The sequence below is a fragment of the Bos javanicus genome, chromosome 13 (genome assembly GCF_032452875.1).
Source record: "Bos javanicus breed banteng chromosome 13, ARS-OSU_banteng_1.0, whole genome shotgun sequence".
Classification (NCBI taxonomy): domain Eukaryota; kingdom Metazoa; phylum Chordata; class Mammalia; order Artiodactyla; family Bovidae; genus Bos; species Bos javanicus.
In genome coordinates this window covers 60,517,920-60,543,874 of record NC_083880.1, presented here as the reverse complement: position 1 = coordinate 60,543,874, position 25,955 = coordinate 60,517,920, and the positions used below count along the sequence as shown (strand labels likewise).

Below are 25,955 nucleotides of genomic sequence, written 5' to 3'. Positions count from 1 at the left end.
GGAGGCGGGGAGGGACCGCTTCCGACTCCTCCCCCAGCGGAGTCTCGCAGAGTGCGGCCATGCTGGGATGTCTCATTGAATCCCTAGGGGTTCAGTTCTGAACTGCGGCGCAAAATGGAAGGCATTCTTATCGTAAATCATAATAAGGAGACTTGCAATAATTAAGCGAACTTTATTGCAGTACTGTACGAGCTGATGAGAGAGAGAACACTAACCTCCCCCTAAGTGTACAATTGGTTTGACCTCAGGTAAGATGGCGGTCCCTAGGTTTCCTGCATTTCATCCAGTTGGCAAGTCCTACAGTCTGCAAGCCGGTCCGCCTTTCGTGAAAAGAAGCATGCGCGACCTGCAGAGCTGGAGAGCGAAGCATTTTGGGAGTTGAAGTCTCCTACACGGGTCCCTCGTCTAGGCTCGGGGTTCCAGCAGCACATTTTTTTCTGCTCACACTTCGAGTTCCGGGACAAGTGAACGAAAGTTGGACCCCAGGAGTGGGGTGGCGCAGGAGTCGAGAAGTGACGGTACTAGCCCTCTGGAGACTTAGACCCAGTTCCTGCTCTTACAGGAGTCCTAGCCAGAGCTGCCCTAGCCAGAATAAAATATTTTCTCTCTTCGATCTGCCTCTCCACCCCACTTTACCGGGCAACCGCCCCAAGGCAGGTGTAGGACACTTTCTATTGTGCAGAACTGATTATGACGTCCTCTTGGTTGAACATCTCCCAAGACTTTCCTTTGTGCACCAAAAAAGAGCCCAAGCTCTTCTCTTAACATCGGAGTTCCTGCATAATTTGGACACTACCGCCATCCTTTCTCCCCCCACCGCCCCAAGCCACTTCTGCTGCTCTCATAAGAATTTCCTGAGGCTCCCACTCACTAAAACTGCAGACTGTTCCTGGATTTCTTCTGTGTTGCCTCCCTCCCTTTGCACTGGCAATTACTTCTGGAACTACCACCTCCTTGACCGGCTAACTTCGGTATGTCCGTTGAACCAATCCAAGGATCATTTCCTCTGGGGTTCTTCCCTCCCTTTGTTGTTCAGTTGCTAAGTTGTGTCCGACTCTTTGCGACCCTATGGACTGCAGCCCACCAGGCCTCCCTGTCCTTCACCGTCTGTGGCCTGCTTCTTCCATCAGACTGTGACCTTCCAGGGGACAGGGCTGAGTCTGATGGTCACCCTGTTCTGTTCCCTGCAGGCCCTGCTGAAAGCTGGTGTGTGTGTTACTGAGAGGAATTCAAGTGTTTGCCTCACTTTTGGTGGAGCAGAGGTGTGAGGTCTGGAACAAGGGTGAGAAGGCTGGGTTATTTTGGTACCTGTTTTTATCCCTGAGCTGCCTCAGAATAGCTGCTTGACCCAGGGGATGGGCCTCCCCACCTTCTCCAGTTCTCCTTTCACAGCTCTTCAGCTGATTGGCACCTCTGCTGTCAAAGAGACAGTCTCCTCCCCTCCAGGGATGGAGTGGTGGCAGCTTCAGACATACAGTGGTGGCCTCGGGGAGGTGGCTGTGACCTTTTCTGGGCCTTTTCTGTCTGTCAGAGAGGTCTGTGGCATTTGACCTCAGTGGACTGAAAGTCCACGGTAATGACTCTCTGAGTGCCCTCATGCTAGTTCAGTTCAGTTCAGTTGCTCAGTCATGTCCAACTCTTTGCGACCCCATGGAGTGCAGCACACCAGGCTTCCCTGTCTGTCACCAGCTACTGGAGCCTACTCAAACTCATGTCCATTGTGTCGGTGATGCCATCCAACCACTTCATCCTCTGTCATCCCCTTCTCCCGCCTTCAGTCCTTCCCAGCATCAGGGTCTTTTCCAATGAGTAGGTTTGCATCAAGTGGCCAAAGTATTGGAGTTCAAGCTAGTTACTTCTGCTTTATGAGTCTTAGTTTCACAGGTTAAACAAGATGATTCTAGGTTTCTGTGAAGCTATCTTCCAGGAAATGAGGCCTTCATTTAGCTTTTCAGGTGTCTTTCCACTCTCTGGTTCCTTTTCACTATCTTTACTCACATTTATTCAGTTCATACCCTTTCATCACTTGCCATGAGACAGATAGTGTGCTAGATGCTGAGAATGTGGTTCTTGTAAAACTCACCTAAAGTGATAACAAATAATGCACAGGTAAACAAGTGAACAAATGCCATGAAGGAAAAAGATAAGTAGGTATGAGGGGAGAACTTTAGCTTGAGTGGTTCAGAAGGTCCCTCTGAGGGAAAGACAGAACAAAAGTCCTGAGGCAGGAAAGAGCTTGATAAGTTCGAGGAAGGAGGCCAGGGCAGCCAAAGCATTCTGAGTGAAGGAAAGAAGAGTAGGAAATAAGGTGGGAAAGGTGGCCAGGGCATTCAGGCCATGGTTAGGAGTCTGGAATTTCATCTGAAAAGAGTAGGGGTAGGTCCCAGGGTGTAACCGTCAGGAGACCTTTTCAATAATCTCAGCAGCTCCCATAGCCTCAGTTCTTCATTCTACCCAATTCCAGCCTCCATGTGTGATATGATTCAGAGGGCTCACCCAGACACACACATGTAGGTCACAGTTGAGACCCAACCCCTGCTATCTTCCAGGCCGGCCTGGTATAGGTCTCTGATTCCAAAAAGTCCTCAATCTCCAATGTTCAGTAGTTATGGCGCCTCCAAAAACAGTTATCTTTAATACTAATTCCTCCTGTCCCTCCATAGTACAGCTCTCAGACTAAACTTTCTTCAAACAATAACAATAGCCACAGCCCTAGTTAAAATGTTCACAGTACTTGTCCTGTGCCACACACTGAATGTTCATCATCTCATTTTATACTCACATCAGCCTAGTGAGGTAGGAACTAAAAGTATCCCACTGTACAGAGGTGGAAACTGAGGTTCAGTCAGGTTGCAGGACATACACAAGATCACTTAAGAAATGGAGCTTACATTCCAACCAGAGCCATAGGCACTGCATAAGAACCTCAGCATATCAACTTTCTATTTTTGCTTAACAAATCATCCCAAAACAGAGTAATTTAAAATGACAGTAATTTTTTGCTTATATTTGTGTGGATTGGTAACTTGGACATGTCTCAGCTGGGACAGCTCTTTTTGGCTGTACATGGTTTTGCCTGGGCTTACTGCTGCATTGCAGTCAGTTTGCAAGTCAGCAAACTCATTAATCATACATATATGGTCTCATTCACGAGTCTGGCAGATGGCTGGGGCTGCTGGCTTGAGAGCCTAGGTTCTTCTCCACGTGGCTTCAACAAGCTAGCTCAGGCTTCCTCATGATGGCCTCTGAAAGGAAAACACCAAAGCAACAAGGCCTCCTGAGGCCTAGGTTCTGAAGTGCTCTGAAGTGCTATAGCATCATCTTCACTACATTTTATTGATCAATGCCTATCACATGTCCAACTCAGATTCAAGAAGACTAGAAATAGTCTCTTGATGGAAAAGACAACAGAGTCATATTGCAGAGTCAAGTATGTGGGGTGGGGGAATCATTGTGACCATCTTTATGAACAACACAGCACACTAAATGACCATGGGTACAGAACTGGTTATGTAAATTATGGTATAGCTAAACATGGAGCTATTAATAGGGAGAGCTAATATGTTTTGAGCTCTTAATATGTCAGACTGTATAAGATGCTTTATGTGTATTAACTCATTTAATCCTCATAATGGCTCTGTGTGACAGGTACATGTTTATCTGCAGCTACAAATTAAATACACCAAGTCTCAGGTTAAGCCACGTGTGCAAGATCCCACAGCTAGTAAGTGGCAAAGTCGTTAAAAGTGATTTCTGGACATAGAAAACTGGCCTTGCCATACTAGTGTGTGATAAAAAGCAAGAGACAAAAGTTTGGTGAGAACGCATTTAAAAAAACTTTTAAAAACAGGTATATGTATAAGTATTATGTGGTTTTGGACATAGTTCAGCAAAGATTTACCATAAACTCTTAATGGAACTTATTTCAGGAGAAAGGAAGAGGAGGAAACTTTTACTTTAAACCCTTTGCACAGTGTGAATTTTTTGTTTGATTTTTTTCTTTGTACAACAAAGATAACTTTATTTCTACAGGTAGCAAAATGGAAACATATCCACACACATAAAAAACAAACTTACGGTCACCAAAGGGGAGTGGGGGAAGAAATGAATTAGGAGTGAGAGATTAACGGGCTTCCCAGGTGGCACTAGTGGTAAAGAACCCGCCTGCCACTGCAGGAGACGTAAGAGATGCAGGTTATATCCCTCGGTTGGGAAGATACTCTGGAGGAGGGCACGGCAACCCACTCTAGAATTCTCGCCTGGAGAATTCCGTGTTCAGAGAAGCCTGGCAGGCTACAGTCCATGGGGTTGCAAAGAGTCGGACATGACTGAGCAACTGAGATTAACAGATGCACACTATCATATATAAAATAAACAAGGATTTATTATGTAGCATAGGGAACTATATTCAATATCTTACAATACCCTGTAGTGGAAAAGAATCTGGAAAAGAATATATATATATATATATATATATATAATAACTGAATCACTTTGCTGTACATGTGAAACTAACACAATATTGTAAATCAACTATACTTCCATTAAAAAAAGAAAGAATCCTGAAAAAAAAAGGCAATCAGTATATTATCCTAACAGGAAACAAATACAAAAGTTATATGTCATGCTATATCCTCTCCCCTTTCTTTCTTCCTTCTCTTTCTCTCTTAACAGATAAGGAAACTAAGGCTCAGAGAGGTCAAATAACTTCTCCAAGATTTACTACTAGTAAATGACAGAGCTGGAATCCAGTCAAGTTGGAGTCAAGGTTACACATGCCATGTATCTGAGACCAAGATGTTTGGACTTTCTCTGAAGGTGATGCAATGCCACTGAAAACTCTTGAGCAGGAAAGGAGCCATGTGCAGAGCCCGTGGGAGAGGGAGAGAGGAGGGGCCCCTGCAACAGTCACACAATTTCAGGTCAGAATTGACAAGGGGCTGGGCTGGGGTAGGGTCAGAAAAGGAAAACGGGGACTTCCCTGGTGGTCCAGTGGTTGAGAATCCACAAGGCAATGCAGGGGACATGGTTTCAATCTCTGGTCAGGGAGGGAACTAAGACCTCACGTGCCATGGAACAACAAAGCCCGCTAGCTGCAGCTACTGAAGCCCACGCACTCTGGAGCCCGCATGGCACAACCAGAGAGCCCGAGTGCACGACTAAGACCTGATGCAGCCAAATACATATTTTTTTAAAAATCAGTAAATGTAAAAACCAAATGAAAGGCAGAAGAGACAAGTACACATATATACACAATGGAATATTAGTCCGCCATTAAAGAATGAAATATTGCCATTTGCAGCAACATGAATGGACATAGAGATTATCATACTAAGTGAAATAAGTTGGAGAAAGAGAAATATTATATGACATCACTTATTTGTGGAAATGAAAAATAACACATATGTGTATGTATGTATGCTGTATCTTTCTTATCTATTGATCTGTTGATACTTAGGTTTTTCCCATTTCTTGGCTAAATAGTACCACTATGAACATTGGGGTGCAGCATGACAAATCTTGCAGCAAATTAGATTACTATTCAATGACTCAGTCTCTCCCCCAGTTAGGACTGATTGATACTCTCTGTTGATATTAGATGTGGCCACGCAGTTTGCTTTGGCCAGTGGAATGTGGATGAAAATGACAATGTGCACGTTCAGCCAAGGCCTTAAGAGATCTCTCATGTTTCCAGCTGCCTCCTTGGAATTTCCATCTCTGTCACAAGGATGGGGCTGTCAATAGTGTATTCCATCTTTTGAAACAGTGTCAATCAAAGTTGCCATAGAAAAGTCTAGGATAAGGATAGTTTCGTAGTTTAGTGTTTTGTTTGTATTATTATTTTTGGCTGACTGAGCCACACAGCTTGCATAATCTTAGTTCCTTGATCAGGGATTGAACCTGGGCCCCTGGCAGTGAGAGTGCCGAGTCCTAACCATTGGACTGCCAGGGAGTTCCCAGTATCAAATTTTAGGTTGTATTTTTGTTTATTTATTTAGCTGTGCCAGGTCTTCATCACTGCATGTGGGATCTCCAGTTTCTGTTGTGGCGTGTGAACTCTTAGCTGCAGCATGTGGGATCTAGTTCCCTGACCAGGGATCAAACCTGGGCCCCCTGAATTGGGAGAGAAGAGTCTTAGCCACGGGGAAGCCTCCAGGGAAGTCTCCTCTTTTGCATGTATTATTTTTTTTTCCCATGAACTCTTTCTTTTTTGAATGTCAGGAAACTAAACAGGTAGGAAGAGAATGCTCTGTGTCAATGTAGGAAAGCAATAGTTTCTATCCAAATCCCTAACATCAAATCCAGAAGAATAAGAGACACATGTAGTAGTTAAACCCAGCAGAGCCCAGCTGAGATCAGCCAAACCCCAAATGCAGGTGGAAGAGGGAGAAATTAGCATTTGCTGCCGTAAGGCATAGGTATTTGGGATGGTTTGTTATGTAGCATTACTATTATGCTATACCCACCTCTGAAGGCCCTTGTTAGGATTAAATGAGTGATAACAGCATGTGTGTGCTCAGTAACTCAGTTGTGTCTGACTCTGCAACCCCATGAACTGTATGCAGCCCACCCGCCAGGCTCCTGTCCATGGAATTTTCCAGGCAAGAACACTGGAGTGGATTGCTATTCCATCTCCAGGCAGTCTTCCCTACCCAGGGATCGAACCTCCATCCCCTGCGTCGGCTGGTGGATTCTTTACCACTGCACCACCTGGGAAGCCCCCGAGTGGTACAGTAAAGCCCTTAAAAATATGCTGACATATAACAAGAGTAAAGTCAGCGTGAGTGATTATTATGGGGGTGCCACTGGGGACAGAGAAGTCCCTGTTCTCACAGGTCTCCTGCTTTGTAGAGAGATATGTGCTCTGTCAGATGGTGACGAGCACTATGAAGGAAAACAAGGCAGGGAAGGGAGAAGGGAGTGCTATAGTGTAAATTCAAACAGATAGTCGATGGAAGCCTTGCTTAAGGAAACACGGAAGAGGTGAGGCAGGGAGTCGCAAGGGTATATGGGAGTAGATTGTTCCAAGCGGAGAATAGGCAAAGATCGTGAAGTGGACTCATGCCTGGTGGGTTTAAGGAAAAGCCAGTAGACAGGATGGCTGAGCTGAATAAGCAAGGGAAAGATGATGTCAGGGAGATTCCCCTGGGACTAGTTCATGCACACCTTTGTGGGTCATTGTAAGGACTTTGGCTTCTGGTATGAGTGAGGTGGACCATGTTGGAGAGTTTTGACCAGAGAAAGGACAGGACTTAATTTGCATTTTTACAGGATCTCATCTCTGTAACTGATGGGTGTAGAACAAATGGGATATGAGTGAGCTGAAGCAGAGAGACCAGATAAGAGGCTGCTGCCACAGTCCAGACAAAAGATGGTGATGGTTTGAACCAAAGTTTGACTTTGGGATTATTATGAAGGTAATAAATGGGGTTATTATGAAATTAATATACATTTTGGAGCAGATTGATGATGGAGTGTTTGAGAAAGAGGAATTGAGGATGACTCCAAGGTTTTTGCCCAGAAGAATTGCAAGAAGGAATTTGCCATTAACTGAGATGTAGAAGTCTGTAGAAGGAGAACTTTTTTTTGCAGGGGAAAGGAGAGGAGAATTAGCAGTTCTATTAATATCTGGGACTTGTTAAATTTAAGGCACCTGTCAGATTTCCAAGTGAAGAGGTCTAGTTAGAAGTTGCATTTATGAATCTGAGCCCAGGTTGGAGTTATAATTTTGATAGTTGTTATGGACTGACTTGTGTCTCCCCAGAATTTGTGTCAAAACTCTTAACACCCCAATGTGACTATGTTTGGAGATAGGGCCTTTTAAGAAGGTAATTAAGATTAAAAGAGGTCATGAGGGTTGGGCCTTAATTCAATAATCCTTAGAAGAAGACGAAGAGACATCTGAGTGGCTCCTCTGTCTTTCTGTGTGTGTGTGTGTGTATGTGTGTGTGTGTGTGTGTGTGTATGTGTGTGCAGAAGACAGGCTGTGGGAAGGCACACAAAGAAGGTTGCAAACCAGGAAGAGAGTTCTTACAGAAACCAGCCCTACTGGCACCCTTATCTTGGACTTTCAACCTCCAGAACTCTGAGAAATTAAAAAAATTCTGTTTTTAAGCCACCCAGTCTGTGGTATCTTGTTATGGCAGCCCGAGTAGATTAACACAGGAGTCATCATTGTGAAAATGGTTTTTAAAGCCATGAGGCTGGGTGAGATCTCCAACAGAGTGAGCATAGACAGAGAAGAGGGCAGGGCTAAGGACTCAGACCCCGGGGCCCCCAACATTAAGAGACAAAGAACTAACAATGGAGCCTGAGATAGAGCAGCCAGTGAGGAAAATGGCCTGGGAACCAAGTGAGGAAAACATTTCAAGGCGGGGAGAATTTATGAACTGTGTCAAATGCTGCTGAGAGGTCCAGGAAGATGAAGATCAAGAACTGATTTAGCCAAGTGGAGGGCACTGTTACTTTGAAAGGAAAGAGTATAAATAGAAAAATGGGAGCAAGAGTCTGATTGGAGTAGGATTAAGAGAGTGTATATAAGATTAAGGTATAAACATACATACATACATACATATACACATAAGGGAAAGGAAAGCTCTTAACAGTAAAAGGACAACTAGTAAATGTAGAAAAAGAGGAATTAGAAATTTACCATTTGGCAACCATTCTAGTGGTAATTGTTTCAAGAGAGAATCATTAATGGATATTGCAATAATGGATTAAAGTTTGACAAGAAACAGGATATTTGCATAGTCCTGGAGTATCTCCTCACAGGGTACTTATTAATCACAAAGGGTAACATTGTAACTTTACAGTGAAGAAACCAATCAAGTGATGAAGTAAAGAATCACCAGTAATGGGGCAGATTGACCTGTCCCTCATATGGTGCACTGAGAGGGATGCAGCATACTTTCAGTGGTATTTCTGTTAAAGTGCATGGCTGAATCACGAGGAAATGTTGTTCAGTCACCAAGTTGTGTCTGACTCTTTGTGACCACATGGACAGCAGCAGGCCAGACTTCCCTGTCCTTCACTATCTCCTGGAATTTGCTCAGATTCATGTTTATTGAGTTGATGATGCTGTCTAACCATCTCATCTTCTGTCACCCTCTTCTGCTCCTGCCCTCAGTCTTTCCCAGCATCAGAGTCTTTTCCAGTCAGTCATGGGCTCTTCTCAGGTGGCCAAAATATTGGAGCTTCAGCTTCAGCATCAATCCTTCCAACCCCTTCATGGTTGATTTCCTTTAGGATTGACTGGTTTGATCTCCTGTCCAAGGGACTCTCAAGAGTCTTCTCCAGCACAATTCAAAAGCATCAATTCTTCGGCACGCAGCCTTCTTTATGGTGCAACTCTCACATCCATACATGACTACTGGAAAAACCATAGCTTTGACTAGACCGACACTTTTTGGCAAAGTAATGTCTCTGCTTTTTAATATGCTGTCTAGATTTGTCAAAGCTTTTCTTCCAAGGAGCAAGGATCGTTGAATCTCATGGCTGCAGTTACTGTCCTCAATGATTATGGAGCCCAAGAAAATAAAGTTTATCACTGTTTCCATTGTTCCCCCATCTATTTGCCATGCAGTGATGGGACCAGATGCCATGATCTTAGTTCTTTGAATGTTGAGTTTTAAGCCAGCTTTTTCACTCTCCTCTTTCACCCTTATCAAGAGTCTCTTCAGTTCTTCTTTGCTTTCTGCCATTAGGGTGGTGTAATCTGCATATCTGAGGTTATTGACATTTCTCCTGGTAATCTGGGTTCCAGCTGGAGCTTCATCCAGCCTGGCATTTTGCATGATGTACTCTGCATATAAGTTAAATAAGCAGGATGACAATATACAGCCTTGATGTACTCCTTTCCCAATTTTGAATCAGCTCGTTGTTCCATGTCCAGTTCTAACTGTTGCTTCTTCACCTACATAAGGTTTCTCAGGAGACAGGTAAGGTGGTCTGGTATTCCTATTTCTTGAAGAATTTTCCGAAATTTGTTGTGATCCACATGGTCAAAGCCTTTAGCATGTAGTCAATGAAGCAGAAGTAGATGTTTTTCTGTAATTCCCTTATTTTTTCTATGATCCAACAGATGTTGGCAATTTGATCTCTGGTTCCTCTGCCTTTTCTAAATCCAGCTTCTACGTCTGGAAGTTCTCAGCTCATTCACTACTGAAACCTAGCCTGAAGGATTTTGAACATTACCTTGCTAGCTTGGAAATGAGTGCAATTGTGCGGTAGTTTGAGCATTCTTTGGCATTGCCTTTCTTTGGGATTGGAATGAAAATTACCTTTTCCAGTCCTGTGGCCACTGCTGAGTTTTCCAAATTTGCTGCCTGTTGAGTGCAGCCCTTTCACAGCATCATCTTTTAGGATTTGAACTAGCTCAGCTGGAATTCCATCACCTCCACTAGCTTTGTTCATAGTGATGCTTCCTAAGGCCACTTGACTTCACACTCCAGGCAGCCTAACTCTGCAACGAGAGAAACCACCATGGTGAGAAGCCTGCACACTTCAACTAGGAAGTAGCCCAGCCTCACTCACCACAACTAGGGAAAGCCTGTGTGTTGCAACAAAGACCCAGAACAGCTAAATAGGAATAAAAAGCAACACATAAATATTTGGGCACAATATTGTCACAAAATACAGTCAGTCCTCCATATCCAAAGATTCAACCAACCTCAGACTGAAAATATTTGGGAAAAAAAAATTTTTTTTTCTTCAGAAAGACCTAAAAAGCAAAATGTGCATTTGCCACACACTGGCAACTATTTACTTGGCTTTGGGACTTCACTGGAGGTGCAGTGGTCAACTCCTTGCTTCCAATGCAGAGGGCTTGGGTTTGATCCCTGGAGGATCCCATGGATGGAGGAGCCTGGTGGGCTGCAGTCCATGGGGTCGCTAAGAGTCTGGACACGACTGAGTGACTTCACTTTCACTTTTCACTTTCCTGCATTGGAGAAGGCAATGGCAACCCACTCCAGTGTTCTTGCCTGGAGAATCCCAGGGACGGCGGAGCCTGGTGGGCTGCCGTCTATGGGGTCAAACAGAGTCGGACACGACTGAGGCGACTTAGCAGCAGCAGCAGCAGAAGGGAGCTAAGACCCTACATGCTCCAAACTGCAGCCAAAAATACAACAACCATCACCACCACCACCACCACCACCACCAAAATACATGACATTTACATTGTTTTAGGTATTATAAGTAATCTAGAGATGATTTGAAGTATATGGGAGGATGTATGTAGGGTATATGCAAATGCTACACCATTTTATATAATTTTATATATCCACAGACTTGAGCATCTGTGGATTTTGGTATCTGCAGGAGGTCCTGGAACCAATTCCTCCAGGGGATGACTTGTAGTTGGGAGGGCACGATTGTAAATGGAATCACTGTGAATCTGTGTGCTGAATCAGGAGCTCCGACTACTCAAACACCACAACTGCATGGCTGTGATGGTCCAAAATGTGAGTGCCAGCTCTAGGTAAAGTTCCGAACCAAGCGCAGCCTGATCTGGTCCCAACTTATTTGCTTTCTTGGCAGATTCACTGTATATTAAAACCAAGCAAATACTGTGTTGGAAAAGGCAAAATTGTAGACAATAAAAAGATCAGTGGTTGCCAAGGATTTGGGGGAAGGGCAGGAGGGATGAATAGATGATGCATGGGCATTTTTAGGGCAGTGAAACCCTTCTCTATGATACTGTCACGTGAATACAGGGCTATGCATTTGTCAAAACCCACAGAACCTTGCAACATAAAAAAGTGAATCTTAATGTAAACTATGGACTTCTGTGAATAATGATGTGTCAGTAAGGGTTCATCAGTTGTAACAAATGTATCACACTAATGCAAGATGTTAAAAATAGGAGAAACTGGGTTTGTTGTGGGGAGAAGTATGGAGGTACTTGGTGTAATTTCTGCACAAATTTTCTGCAAACCTAAAACTAAAATAAAGCCTATTAAAATGAACGAAACAAAACAAGCCTCCCAGAATTCCCTGGCAGTCCGGTGGTTAGGACTCCATGTTCCCTCTGCCAAGTGCCGAGGTTCAATCCCTGGGCTGAGGTTCAATATCTGGTTGGGGAACTAAGATCCCACAAGCCTCATGGCTCCACCAAAAAAGCAAAAGCAAAGCAACAACAAAAAACAACAACCCCCCCGCCCCCCCCCCCAACACACACACTGTTTTCTGTGAAATAGAATTTAGTCCCAGGCTCAGATTATTCCAAATAATATTTTCACCTATGCTAATTAATAATGGAATGTTTGAATACCGCATTTGACTTGGGATCCATTGCAGAATGTCTGCACTCCTGCTTCCTCCTGTTCTTTGTCCAGGCCACACCCCGATCAGTGGTGCTGCCCAACGCCCCTGACAACACTGCCCCGTTTGAGATCTTGGCACTGGACCCTTGCCCTCTGTTCCTTGACCTTGAAGAACATCCTTTAAAACTCATAAGTACCTCTTGTTGACCTTGGGTGATGGAGGCTTGATAGCCAGATTGAAAAGTCTCCCTAGGGGCTTCCCTGATGGTCCAATGGTTAAGAATCCGCCTTCTAATGCAGGGGACACAGGTTCGATCCCTCATCAGAGAAATAAGATCCTATATGTCATGGAGCAGCTAAGCTCTCTTGCAACTAGAAAAAAGCCCACACGCAACAATAAAGACCTAGAGGAACCAAAAAAGAAAAAAAGTCTCCCTAGCCTCCAGAACTGCAGGGTTACTGGAGTTCCTCCAGCCTCTATCAACATAGCTCACACCTCAGCTTCCAGAACTCCTCCTTTCCGTATGAATCCCAGCCCCTTACTCATTGTATGAGCTTGAGTGAGGCATGTCATGTCACTTTACTAAGCCTCAGTCTCCCCATTGGTCAGAAAGAGGGTGGTAAACCTGTCTCACAGTATATTTATTTGTTTGGTAAATATCTGTTGAGCACCAACTGTGTGTATTGGAACTATAACGTGAACAGAATGAACATCCCTCCCTTATTGGAACGCATGGTCTCAGAAGGATAGACAAAAAATCAAATAAACGTATAAAACAATGTCGGGGAGGAAGAAAAAGAAGACAGGGTCGTAGAAATAGGGCTAGGGCTGCTTGGGTATAGTTAAGACTTCCTGAAGGAGGTGGCATTGGAATGAGATCTGACTGAAGTGGAATGAGCCATGCAAGTCTGCAGGGAGAACCTTCCAGGCATAACAGCAAGTACCAAAGCCCTGATACGCTTGGTGTGTTTGAGAAGCAAAAAGGAAGTAAGCTGGCAGGGAGTACATGAGTGAGAGGAGAGAAATGAGGACAGGAAGATAGGGAGAGAGCAAACCTGGCAAGGAATCTGGGCTTTATCCCGACTGTAGCAGGGAGAAAGCTTGAAGTTACTCACTGAGGAAGCCCTCCTATGTTGTGTTCCTTGCATATGAGAAAAGTGGGCAGGTACACTCTAAAGCCGCCCTCCTGTCCAGGACCACGGTCTGTGTCCTTTTGGTGGAAAATGTGCTTCCTTTTCCCAGCTGGCTGGTGATGGAATGTGTATCCAGGCTGTAGTTCCCATAACATAACACGAGGTGGCGACTTGGGGTCGCGTTTCTAACTTGTGGGTTATTGATTCAAGTCTGAATATTCATTGGAAGAACCGGTGCTGAAGCTGAAGCTCCTATACTTTGGCTACGTGATGCGAAGAGCCAACTCATTGGAAAAGACCCTGATGCTGGGAAAGATTGAGGGCAAGAGGAGAAGGGGGCGACAAAGGATGAGATGGTTGGATGGCATCACCGACTCAATGGACGTGAGTCTGAGCAAACTCCAGGAGATGGTGAAGGACAGGGAAGCCTGGCGTGCTGCAGTTCATGGGGTCACAAAGAGTCGGACATGACTGAGTGACTGAATGACAAAATTGATTCCAGCGCAGTGGTTACCAAACTTGTATGTCATCAAAATCACCCAGAGGGCTTGTTAAAACCCAGGTCTCAGTGTTTGATCTGTAGGTTTGGGGTTGGTCCCAAGAATCTGTATTTCTAACAAGTTCCAGGGGATGCTGATGCTGCCAGTTCAGGAACCTCACCATCAGAACCCCTGGTTGGAGCCCTGAGGTAGAAACCAAGACCGCCTCCCTTTCAGAGATGGGATAACAGAGGTGTCTGACCAAAACACTCCAGTACCTTCCCATCATGTTTAGAATTAAATCTAAGTCTCTGATCAGATTCACCTCCACTCTTACCACAAGTCCTGGTTTCTCTCCTCACCTCATCTCCTGCCACTGTCTAAGCAATGGCCACACTGTTTTGCTCCATGCCTTGAAGCTGGTTCCTGCATCACAGCCTTTGCGTGTGCTGTGCCTCTCGCCTGTGATGCCTTCCTCACAATCTTTTCCTTCGTTGGCATCCTCTCATTCTTCATGCCCCAACTTGAATGTCCCCATTTGGAAAACTTTTCCTCTGCTGGCCCGGAAGCTGGCAGCCCTGCTCCTCTTCATCCCTGTGCTTTTCCTTTTGAGTGCTTGTGTTTGTGTGTGTGTTAGTCACTCAAGTTGTGTCCAACTCTCTGCAACCGCATGGACTGTAGCTCCCCTGTCCATGGGATTTTCTAGGCAAAAATACTGGAGTGGGTTGCCATTCCCTTCTTTCTCCAGGGCATCTTCCCCACCCAGGGACTGAGCCCAGATCTCCCACATTGCAGGCGGATTCTTTACCGTCTGAGCTACCAGAGAAGCCCAGCAACCTTATCTTGGTTGATTGTCTCCTGTTTAGATTCTAGGCTTTTGAAGGCAGGGACTGCTTTCTGCTTCATCCCAAGTACCCAGGACAGTGCTGGCAGCATGTAGGCCCCCCCAGGAAATAGTCATTGAATAAATAGAACTAAACACTTTTCCAGACCCTACCAGAGAGCCACTGGGTGAGCAGGGACTCCATGTAAAGGATATGGATCATGTGATGTTCAGCATCACCTCACCCTAGTCCCAACCCTGACGTTCAGAATGATCTGGAAGGAAATAAAGATAAGTAAAGGGACTTACCTGGTGGTCCATTGGTTAAGAATCTGCCTGCCAATGCAGGGGACATGGATTTGACCCCTGGTTCATGAAGAGTCCACATACTGAAGGCCAACTAAAGCCTGTGCACCACAACCACTGAAGCTCTTGCACTCTAGAGCCTGTGCTGTGCTACAAGAGAAGCAGTGAGAAGCCTGCACACCACAGCTTGAGAGTGCCCCCCCCCCACCGCACTTGCCACAACTAGAGAAAGCCTGAGAAGGCCCAGCACAGCCAAAAGCAAATAAATGAATTTTTTAAAAAAGATGAATAAGATGGTGTTTGTAAATAGTTTATAGCCTTTCAAGCATTCCTAGCTCACTGTCTACCTCATTTGGTATCATAAGGGCGGCTCAGAGGGACTCCCCCAGAGTTCTGGGTTTGGTGGGCAGAGACACTGCACAAATAATAAATCTGTAAATCCTTTCTACCTCTGTTATTGCATTGCACCCTCAGGTTAAAAAAAACTACCCCACACTCAGCAATAATGCAAAAGGAGAACTGCTTGTTCTTTCCGAAACATGCTGGAGCATCCTTTTAACAAGCCCACTCAAGGGTTATCTAAGTCTCTAGGGGAACAGATCTTTTCCTGACTTGTCATTTACTCATTTGCTAGGCCCCAAACACGGGGAAGTTCTGTGTTCACTGTAGGTTTATTTATGATTTTTGTCCAGTAGAAAAGGTCATCCTGAAGGTTGTAGTTGTTTTGCCCTGTAGGAGTTTAGGCAGTTTCACTCTGCAATCATTTTTCAGCATTTTGTCTTTCATTGATTATAAACTTTCTTACACTCTTTGAACCAGCTTAACAGCCCTGCTGATTGGTTAAATGCTAATAAATTACAGATAATTTTAGCATATGCTTACTTTTTTTTTAAGCAAAGTCTCTATTTTCAAGGAAAAAGTACCTTTTCTCATTTTCTGTTCTTCACATAAATTTTAATTATTTCCAGGAACCAAAACTTCCTGAACCCCTTTCAGTGTTATCTAAAACTTGAACTTTCTCTATTTCTGGGTAAAATGAGCTGTGCAGTTCTATCACCCTTTTTGATTTCAAACTTTTTTTGACCAAAATAACAGTGCAACACCAACATTTCCTCTGTGCTTTTCATCTATGACACCAGCTCCTACACCTATGAAGTGTTTTACAGTCATGCCAGAACATGGAGCTACTCTCCCAAAGCACCAATAAGGAAGGGCTAGCTGAATTTCAGGCCATGATCAGGGCCATGATGTGCTCTGAGAGCCGAGCAAAGAGGAGCCACATGCCACCTCCTCTGCAACCCGGGTGGCCTTGCTGGGGGAGACGACTTATGCCTCTTGAGAGCAAGACACAGTTGGGCAGAATGTGAACCCAAGAGAGAGCAGGGAGGACACGCACTTAAAAAGCAAATTATTTATTTGCCTGCACAGGGTCTCAGTTGTGTCATTCGGGATCCTCACTGCAGCACACCGACTCTCTAGCAGTGAGTGGTGTGCAGGTTCAGTAGTGTGGGGCTCGGGTTTAGATGCCCCCAGCATGTGGGATCTTAATTCCCTGACCAGGGATCAAATCCACAACCCTTGCAGTGCAAGACGAATTCTTAAACACTGGACCGCCAGGGAACCCCTTGGCACACGCTTACTTTTTATTTGTATGAGAGTTATGTCTTTAAGTTTTAAAAAATTAATCTTTGAGGACCATCTTTATGAGAGTGGCTGATCATCCCTGTATTCCAGATGAGTGTGTTGAGGCTCAGAGAGATACAACATTTGTCTCCATGAGCAAAAGTGAAGCTGGGTCTCGACCTTAGATTGGCCTGACCTCAGCGCTCCCTGTCCTTCAGCAATACCACACTCATGTGTGCAGTGCTGTTCTGGGCACTTTATAAACTCTTCCACTTAATTCTTGCAACTCAACAAACGGCATGTTGCTATCTGCATTTAAGGACTAGAATCGGGAAAGAAGTCACTCGATGTCACTTAACTCTTTGATGCCTTGGCAGCAATCCTTTTGGAATCCAATAGACCTGAGTTTCAACTCTGGCTCACAGCCTCTTTAGCTAAGTGACCTTAGGCAAGTTGTTCACCTAACTTCTCCGAGTCAAACTGTAACATGGGAATAAGAGCCCCTTCCACGTGGGGGCTGTTGGTAATACTGACGGGCAAATCTAGGCCTGGGGCCTCCAGGCTCACAGTGACACCAGCTTCTCTTGTTCTGGAATCCAGGGGGAAAGAGCAGTTGATTTGTTGCTGGCTCTTCCTGGTCTTCCCAGGTGGCCCTAGTGATAAAAAAACCCTCCTGCCAATGCAGGAGATGCAAGAAATGCAGGTTCTATCCCTGGGTCGGAAAGATCCCCTGGAGTAGGAAATGACGACCCACTCCAGTATTCTTGCCTGGGAAATCCCACGGACAGAGGAGTCTGGTGAGCTACAGTCCATGCGGTCGCAAAGAGTAGGACATGACTGAAGCTTCTAAGCATGTTCCCGGGCTGACTGGCATAAGATCCTGGAAGGACAGACAAGTACCTGGTGAAAATGGGAGGGAGAAGCTGCTAGGCAGGATTGTGGGGGAGCTCAAAGGAGTCCCCAAGTTGAGCGCAGGTGTGGACTGCTGGGCCGGGACTCCAGTCAGTCAGCTGGGGACAGCAATGGAGCCTGGGCTTTGGGGTCAGGCAGCTGTAAGTTCTCTGAGCTCTAGCATCAGGATCTGTAAAATGGAATAATAATGACTCTTCCCTGTTTCAGATTATTGTGAGGCCTCTGAGGACAGTGGGCTTAGCTGGAGTGGTGCTATTCTAGGGTGTTCTCTGGGACCTCAACCCTTGTCTGTGGCCTTTCTAAAGCCTGAGGAGGTTATTGATCATGTACTGATAAGGATAATGATGGTAGAGAACATCTGGGATAGATTAGGGGCCACTAGGAGGTCCTCCTTCAGAGTTTTGGGTTTGTTGGGTCAGAAACATGGCACAATACACAGCCAAGGGCCATTTAGGGCTTTGCAGTTTACAAAGATTTCCCCGCAGTGGCATCACGACCTCGTGTTAAGACAAACTCTCTGTGTCAAACCTTCTGTTAAAGGCCGGACAGGCTTTATCTTTTACTCTTCCAGGTGAAGTAGGTGGGTGTCTTGACCCTCATTTTTCACCTGAGAAGAATGAGGCACAGGAGGGTTAAGTGACTTGCCTAAAACTACACAGATAAGAAGTGGCAGAGTAGGGACTGGAGCACAGACAGCCGAGTTCCCAAGCTGGCCTTTTGAGTGGAGAGCCCACACAGCAAGTTGGAGGCTTGGAGGCCTTTGGAAGGACCTGAGGATCCTCTGGCCACTCCTGCCTGGTCCTGTCCCACTGTGCCCCCTGGAAGTGGCTGCAGGGGAGAAGAGAGGATGGCCGGGGCGCTGAGCCTGAGGCAGAGGCTTTAGGGCGCAGGCCAGGGGAAAGAAAGGATGTAGGGAGGGCCTCTGTCCCTCCAGAGCAGCTGAAGGGAAGATAAAGTCCTAAGGAGATGTAGCTAGGGGCCCAGATGAGGAGGAAAGGAAGAGGCTGGGAGGCGGAAGATACAGCTGCAAGGGAGGAAGCAGAGTCTGGAGTCTCAGGGGAGAGTGGAAGGGGTGGGCTGGGGACAGGCCAGGCCCTTGGCCCAGGGTTCTGGACCCCTGCCACTCCAGACTCCACAGATGGGCCCTGTGGAGGGACCCTCAACAGATGCCCCTTTCACTCCTGCACTGTGCAATGCTGGTGACACCAAGGTGAGCCCAGAGTCCCTGCCCTCAGTGGCTCACACAGTCTGAGCTCAGCTGAGTGACCGGATGGGCACTGTCCAGGGCATTCATTCATTCATTCAACAAATACCTATGAAGGGCTCACCGTGTGCCAGTTTGGGCTCCTAGTGGGAAATTAAGTCCCTCTGAGGAGGCACTAAGTTCCAATTCAAGGAGCCCCCAGTCCCACGAGGAGACAGACAAAACACAGGAAAGAAATCGGTGTACAATAACATCAGGTCAGGCTGTAAAGCCCAAGAGCTGTTTTATGAGGGTAGTCAGGGAGGGCCTCTCTGAAGTGACATTTGAACAAAGACCTGAAATCTTGGGGCAAAGGAACCTCACTCATGCCAGCATTGATTACTCTCTTAGTAAAATTCTGCCATCTTCTCTCCTCTGTGGACTCACTCCCAGGTGATGTCACCCAGCCCCGTGACATTAGCCTACCCATGCCCTAATGACTCTTAAATGTAGATCTAACATGTAGGCAATTCCCTGGTGGTCCTGTGGTTAGGACTCTGTGCTTTCACTGCTGGGGGCATAGGCTAAATCCCTGCTCAGGGAACTGAGATCCCACAAACTGTGAGGGAAAGCCAAAAAAAAAAATCTAACATGTGGATCCAGGCTCTCTCCTGAGCTCTAGATGCTGATATCTGCCCATCAACGTGCCCACCACTGTTGCTTCTGCAATTCTCTCTGTCAGTAAAGGGCCACCCTTCATGCTGCTGCTCAGGCCCAACACCAAGGAGGGACCTCCTTGACTCCTCCCACCTCACCCCTGCTTCTTGTCCTGTTGGTCCCATCTCTAACATACATCTGGAACTCCATCCCATCTCCCCTGTCCCACTGTCACTTTCATCTGGCAGCTGGACTGTGATGGCACTTAGACCACGTCAACTTCAGGTTGCGAGCTGACAGCCGGGGGCAGGTGTGGGCTTGTGAGGACACAGCCTGGGGTCCCTGGTCTAGACTGAATCCTGCCTAGGCTACTATCTGTCGTGTGATCTTCAGTAAGCTGTCTCCCCTCCTAGTGTCAGTTTTCTCCTCCCCGAGGTGGGGATGAATGTGTCTGCCTCACTGGGCAGTGAGAAGGTCCAGTGAGATAAGTCTGTCCTTAGTTGGGGAAGAGGAGGCCACCAGCAGGCGGCAAGGATTTTATTCCACAGGTGCGTATTGCACCCCCGTTATGTGCCTGGCACCATATTTGGTTCTGGCGAGGTGATGGTGGCAGATAAGAATGTTGCTGTCTTTGCTCTCAGAGCTTTAATGGTGGTAGGAGAATGGGGAGACCAGGAGGGCACCCCTGGCAGGGGCATGGCATAAGCCAGGGTGTGGAGGTGTGATGGATGACAGTGCAGGGGCAGGGAACCGGAGGCACAGTCTCTTGCCCCGAGCCATGGGAGGACCGGTGACAACCTCAGACATCAAATTCGGTTCAGGGACCTTGCCCAGCAGCACTGGAGCCCCCTGTGTAGAGGCCAAGGAAGGAGCCCTTGCTGCCAGACTGGAGGGAGCCACCTTCCTCTCCTGTCATACGGCTCCCCCTCGACTGGGAGCCCCAGTCTAGGACCCTCCTCAGCAGGGACACCCCTCCCCGAGAAGCCACAGCCTGGCAGAATGTCTGGGGTGCTCATGATGGCATTTCTCACCTGAACCCCAGATCAGTTCCTGGTTGGGGAGGATCAGCTCCTTTGTGAGAATCACCTCATTGAGTCCCCAGGGCCCCAGTTCTCTGCCTCTGAGGCTGGAGGTGAGACTGTAGGAGTTAGGAAAAGACTTGTGTGTGTATATGTGTGTGTGTGTGTACATGTGTATGGGTGAGTACATGTGAGAGAAAGAAACACAGAATGAGCCTGAGTGTGAGAGACAGATTGAGGTGTGTGTGAGAGAGAATGTGTGTGTGTGTGTGTGCGTGTGTGTGTGTGTATGCATAAAGCATGAGAGATCATCTCTGCCCAGGCCAGGCAGCTGGACTAACGGTCCGTTTCCCTCCTGGTCCAGAGGCCTCCTCCAGTCCCCCAGCTGCCCTGATGGGCCAGGTCAGCCCCCCCAACAGGAGCCCCCAGCCGCTCCCCACTCGGCTTTCCTTGTATTGTGCACAGCCTGGTTCCTCGAGGAAATGGGGCGGCTGCTGGGTGCGGGGGCGGCCGCCAGCAGCCCCACCCCCTTCCCCCCATTGTCACTCCTGGCTTTGGCCCCTGGCCCCTGCTGCCGACACTAAAAATAGTCTTGTTCACAGGGAGACAGCCGCACCCCTGAGCGGGCTTCCAGACTGGGCGTGGGGCCAGAGCTGCCAGGACAGAGTTGTTGTCCCTGGGGAGGGGGGTGAGGTGCACCCATCGAGTGACCAGGGTCAAAGCACAATAGGGCTGTGTGACCTCAGGTCACCTCCTTCCCTTCTCTGAGCCTCGGTTTTCTCATCTGTCCAATGGGGATGAGGACACCTACCTCCTGGAGTTGCTCTTGAGAGTGGACAGAAGTGTGGCTGGGTCCCCAGGGCTCTGTTGGTGCCACCAGAGTATCTGGAGAGCCTAAGGCGAGAGGGCACGACAGGCCTTCATCCTCATCCCTGTGAGTGACAATCCAGTGGCTGCCAAAGGCCTCTGATTTCCCTCTACACAGAGGAGCTGAGGTGCAGAAGAGCCCACCTGGGAGTCTAGAGGCATCTCAGATGTGCGTGTGAGACCTGGGAGATACGGGCTCTCTGTACCTCTGAGGTCTGTGTGAGCTCACACTGTGAATTATGTGGCCAAGCTGGGACTCGAACCCATGTCTCCAGCTTCTGAGGGCTGTGTTTTTTCCGCTCTGAGGGGCTGCTTCCATGCTAATGACTCTGCAGACTTCCTGGCTAGATCACCTTGTCTTCAGTCCACAAACACATGATTCATCGTGAAGGAAGACGCTGGGCGGTGGGTGTTGAGGCTAGGGCTGGGGGCTGGGGAGTTTCCCTGGAGCAGGCGTGGATGGACAGCTGCCCTCTCTGTCTCCTGGCCACTGAGCTGGGTCTGCAAAGAAGGAATTATCTGTGTGTCTGTCTACCGGGCTCTTTCTTTCTTCTTTTGTGCTTTGTTCTTTTTTCTCAACCATGATTTGTTTGAAATGGGTTCTGTTGTATACTTTCAAGATCTGGAACTCTTAGAATTACTCTGGCCACAGTTGCAATTTTATATGTCTTTCTGTGATTAACTGTGTCTCCCACTAATCCTGGGCCCTGGGGCAGGGACTGAGACTTTATTATTAAAAGTCATGTATCCCTGGAGACAAATACAGTGTAAGTGTTCTCCCATGAAGACCCTGATCCTGTGCAGGTTGGTCTCCATCCACTTGTATTTGGGGATTTGTAGGGACGCCTTGTCACCTGGTTTGTATGTAAATCTGGTCGGTGAGGTTTTGGTTTGCTAACTAGTTCGTTCACCTATTTTGATGTGGGGATTTGGAAAGATTCAAAAACTGCATTTCCACCACAGTCACAGTCATCTTCCCAGAAGCCTGACTCTTTCTGAATTTTTATGCACAGGGGAAAAAAAATCAGTACTCCAGGTGTTGAGCGATGGATCTCCTTGGGAGCCTGGAGATGACCACTGTTTCCAGCTTGGGCCTCCTTGCACGTCAAGCAAATGTAGGTAGCCAGCTTGTTTTTACACGGACATTGATGCATCCTGCTTTTTGTATTGTACTTAGCACGGTGTTTTGACATTGTTCCAAGTCAATATACAGAGTACCTCCCCACTTACAACCCAAAATGGCTGCATGTAAAGCAGGGATTTTTAGGTTTTTGCCCTATGGACCCCTTTGGCATGTGGTGATAGGATGGACCCTTTATCACAATCATGGTTTTTAACCGCATAAAATAAAGTGCATAGACTTACAAAGGAAGTCAGTCACACTGAGATGCCATGACCGCAACAGCAGCAAGAATTCACGATGTAGTAATAGAAGAGCTCCTTTATAACGACATTAAGTTAAAGGTGCGCAGGCAGGTTTGGGGTCTCGATGAGCTTAAACAATATGTGTGTGGGGGTGTCTACGCGCACTGTGCTGATGTCAGACAAGTGTCTCCAACTTCTGTTGTGGCAAGGGCACTGCCGACCCTCCTGGGGCACGTGGTCCCCATTTATACTTGAAGGGAACGCTGAATTTCAGTTAGAGGTTGGTGACTGTACAGTTTTTATTTCATTCCTATCTGAGCTCACAGAGTCCCTGAGTCCTGGAGCCCAGGTCCAGAACCTCTGCCACAGAGTGTGGCTGCCCTCACTTTATTCACCCCCATCTCTGATTGAAAAGTCACCCCGTGTCAGAGTTTCTCCAAATCCCATTATTGCACAGAGGAGGAAACTGAGGCCCCCCGGCTGGCGAGTGGACTAGGGTGACAGAGCCCCGGGTCCTGACTCCTGGCCCAGATGCTGGCCCGGCTCCTCCCCCACCAGGCTGGTGGCAGGGAGTCCAGCAGGAGCAGGTTGGCAGCTGGTGTCCTGCCCGGAGAGTGACCCGGCCCCGCCTGCGCCCTGCATCCCGCCCTGGCCGGCACAGCTGGGGATGTGACAGGAGGCTTGGCTCCGATTCACCCAGGCACATTCCTGGCCCAGCCACTAATTTTTTTTTTTTCTGGTGACTCTTTCTCCCACACCCCCAACCCTCACCCCCCTTTTCCTCAAAAATGCTCTGTCTCTCCCCAGAGGGTCCCTTTGGGCGGCGGCTCCTGGAGGGAAATGCGGCCTGGATTTCCTGGAACACTCGGAGCTGGAGTCCCAGCGCTGGGAGGAGGAAAGCTGCTGGCAGCAGAACACCACCCCGCCCCCCAGACATAACTGGTTTCTCTGGAAAAAGGGGGTGAGCTGGAGCCTCAGGAGTTCCATTCCACTGGGCGCTCCTATAAGAGGTGCATACTGCTGCAATGCTGGGCCGCCACGAGACACCCCTTCAGACAACTGTGACTCTGTGACCTTTGGGGCTCTGTGACCTTGGACAAGCCACAGGTTCTTGCTGGGCTCTGGTCTCCTCACTCCTTAGCCTGGGGCCTGTGACCAGGACCTGCCAAGGCCTGTGGATGGTCCAGTGAAGGGATAAAGCTCAGCACAAGCAAGTGAGGTGTTTGGGGGGTGTTGGGGAGGCAGGTTTGGGGGATACACTGGAGCAAGAGTGGGATGAAGATTCTCCATCCTCCTTCATTCATTCATGAGACAAATAACTTGTTGAGCATTTACCATTGTGTCAAGCACTGACGCACAGCAGTGAGCACAAGAGACCAAGGCTCAATCCACAGACAAAAGTCCCCATACAGTCAAGAGGAGATGGGGAAAAGTGAAGCAGGGTATGAGAGTTGGGGGAGAGCCTCTGCTGGGGGACCCGAGAGCCGAGACATGAATGAAGCAGGCCAGGCTGCAGAGGAGGTGGTGGGCTCCTAAGGCTCAGAGGTGGGTGCAAGTGAGGGAAGGAGGGGGAAGCCCATGTTGAGAGAGAGGTAGGGGCTTGTAGCCCAGGAAGGGCCTTGGCTTGGTTCATGGGAAACCACCAAGGGCTCTGGCATGTGCAGTGACGCGTCTGTAAAATAACCCACAGGGGTTGAGGGTGGCGTAGGCGATGCTGCAGGAGACGCGCCCTCAGAGCACGGGCTTTGAGACCAGGTGCGGCTGCTTCCCGGCTCTGAGTGTGGGCAGGGAACTCTCCCCCTCAAGCCTCAATTTCCTCCTCGGTAAAAGGGAGGCTCATAGCACTCAGATGGCCAAGAAGAAGGACCATAAAGAGCGTAGCGACAGCTTCCCAGGGTGTAACTGCTCTTTCTGTGAGTCTGAGGCCACTTGCTTGGGCAGAGCTCAAGGCTGGCTTTGAATGTGAGCGTGGGTGTGGCTTTAAATGAGGCTGCTCAACTCCCAGGGATGTGTGGGGTCATGACCTTGGATGGGGATACCCCTGAGTTGTCTGCAGCTGATTTCCCTTTCTGAGGCCAGAGCTGGATTTAGGAGAGCCACTAGGGTGAGGGAAGAGGGGCAAAGAGCTGCCTTGAGATGCAGAGGAGTCTGGGGGTCCTCCTCTACAGTCTCGGGATGCCCTTCTGACTCATCCCTCGGCCCCAGAGCGGGCTAGACCCATTAGTATGCTTAGTCGGTCTCCCTCTCCCCTGATCTTCAGCCTCTGTGAGGGAGCACAGCAAAACCCAGGCTTGGCGCAATGATGGGAAGGGTAGGAAAGCAGTGGTTTGTTGTGCCTGAGGTGCCTGGACAGGACCCCCTGTCGAGGAGAAGGGACCCCACCTGCCCAGGTACTGTGCTGAGTGCTGCCCTGCATCAGTGGAAAGCCAGTGGAACGACTTCCCTCCTCCAACTTTCGGTGGCTTCCTGTTGCCCTCCAGATGAAGAACAGACTCCTGTCACGGATGCACAGGCCTCCTGGTTCTTCCTCATTGATGCCAACTTTGTTCCAGCATCCGAACCTTGCATTGATCCCTACACCCATCCCCCTTGGCCAGGTAAACTTCTGTGCCCTGTTCAGCTCAGTTTTTAACTGCCTCTTCCTAGAGGAAGCCTATCTTGACCTGCAAACTAGATTGAGTTTCATGTTGCTTGGTCCTAAGGTTGCCACCTCCTCTTCTGGTAACACCTATCACTGTTGTAATTTCACGGTGTGATTATTCGGTTATTGACTATCTCCACGTTAAGACTATAGTTAATGAGGTCAGGGATGCAGTCTTGTTCACAGCGGTAGCCCCAGCATCCAACACAGTGTCTGCACATAGCAGATGCTCAATACATGCCTATGGGATGATGGAGGAATCCTCTTGACAACCAGAGGAAGGAGGTGGTATTATTCTCTTTTTTTACAGATAAGCAACCAACAGCACAGAGAGGTTAAGTAACACACCCCAAGGTCACACCGCCGGAGCACAGCCAGACTCAGATGGTGTCTGTCTGGGGATGATTCCCAGCCAGCAGGGCTTAGAAGGTGGGCAGTTGGGGTTATGCAGAGAGGAACTAGGATCATCTGGACGGGGAAGGGGTGTGGGGGCGTGCCCCACCCATCCGTGTTTTCTCCTCGTTGTGGTGGTTCGTGGCTGTTTTCCTCAAGGGCGACTCAGGTGACCTTCAGGTTGGTCCCATGGGCCGGCTGGGTGGAGGGCCTGGTCTGGCCGGGGCTGCTTTTCTCGCCCCTTTGCCCGCCCGCTGGCTTCACGCACAGATTACAACTTCCCCTCC

The 25,955-nt window shown here is 47.9% G+C and overlaps 1 long non-coding RNA gene across 2 annotated transcripts; it reads left to right on the top strand.

Moving 5' to 3' along the window:
* The first annotated feature begins 53 nt into the window (after positions 1–53).
* On the top strand, positions 54–12,153 carry LOC133259542 (uncharacterized). 2 transcript variants are annotated; one of them, XR_009740443.1, is made up of 3 exons: positions 54–971; positions 1,191–1,282; positions 4,675–12,153. It is a non-coding gene; the product is annotated as an uncharacterized LOC133259542 (long non-coding RNA). The 2 variants fall into 2 exon arrangements; XR_009740442.1 differs by lacking the exon at positions 1,191–1,282.
* Positions 12,154–25,955: the final 13,802 nt, after the last annotated feature.